We start from the raw sequence: 1,440 nt of genomic DNA on the forward strand, positions 1-1,440 counted from the left end.
AAGAATGGATCGAGCCATCAATCAAACGCATGTTTGCATAGAACTCCCGGACCAGCCCCGGGTAAACAAGTTTTTGAATCTGAACCAAGGGGGTCCATTTCAGAGCATCAAACAGAGAAGAAAAGTTGATTCCTTTGTTGGCCAGATTTTCAAGGTTCACCAAGTAAGAGGGGCAGAGATGACATTTCATCAAAACATCTTTGTGAAACTCATAGAAAGCACATGAGTAGAACCGAGAAGGATCAAAATGTGAGTGATTTTTGTGATGCTTGTTCTTGAATTCAAATGACTCCAAATTCGCAGGTTCCTTAGTATCATGTAACACAAAGCTTTTCTGCTTCTTTTGAGAGCTTCTTGCATGTGGGGTGGATCTTTTCGGTGGTGATTGAAGGGACGAGGTATGTGACTCGTCTTCATCCTCTTCAACACTAGGTTCCTTGGTCTTTCCAGTTTTGCCTCTCCCTGAAGTTTTCTGAGCAACTACCTTACGGCGCATGGTTTCGGTCTTTTTGGAAGGAGGGGAATGAGTAGAAGAGGAGGTAGAATGGAGATGGATATGCGTATGGGTTGGAGGTGATGAAAAAGGTGGGTTTTTTTGAATGGAGGTTCGGCTACTTCTCCTAAGTGCAGTTTTCTTTTTCATGATAGGATGAATGGAGGAGTTGAATATGAAAGGGTGAATGCCGAAAGAGAGTGAGGGTGGAAGGAAGTTAGTGGTGCAATAAATGTGGATTGGAGAGAGATGATGGGAAAGTTAATGACCATAATGGCGCGGTTATTAACCAAATGGGAGTTTCAAAAAATGATAAAAAGGGAGTTTCCTTGAATCAAGGGATTAGTTGGAAGGAAAAGATATGATTTGACAACATGCTTCTTCCAACAAGATATGAAAAGACAATCCAAGGAATTTTGTGATTTTATTTTTCAAAGAAAGAATAACTAACTAAACTGCCATAGTGGGGTCAGGAATTATTAGGTGGGGCCCATGAAAATTTAAATCTGCGTTGGCTCCCCCTTGATCATAGCTCCTCCATCAAGTCTGCATTTTTATCTCGTCCTAACCTACGAGACAAAATTGAACAGAGTTAAAAATTCACAGATTTTCAATGAAACTTAAATCAAACATTCCCAAACTTTTTCTCAAGGTGCAGAATCTGTCTTCACAGAGGGGTTTTGTAAAAATATCAGCAATTTGGTCTTCAGATTTTACAAATAGAATATCAATAGTTCCCTTTTGCACATGTTCTCTAATGAAATGATATTTAATTTCAATGTGCTTTGTTCTTGAGTGCAAAACAGGATTTTTTGAAATGTTTATAGCACTCATATTATCACAAAATAATGGTATACTATTGATTTTTAATTTGTAATCTTCTAATTGTGTTTTTAACCAAATTAATTGAGTGCAACATGCAGATGCGGAAATGTATTATGCTTCAG

This window comes from Arachis hypogaea, chromosome 12, assembly GCF_003086295.3.
Source record: "Arachis hypogaea cultivar Tifrunner chromosome 12, arahy.Tifrunner.gnm2.J5K5, whole genome shotgun sequence".
Taxonomy (NCBI): domain Eukaryota; kingdom Viridiplantae; phylum Streptophyta; class Magnoliopsida; order Fabales; family Fabaceae; genus Arachis; species Arachis hypogaea.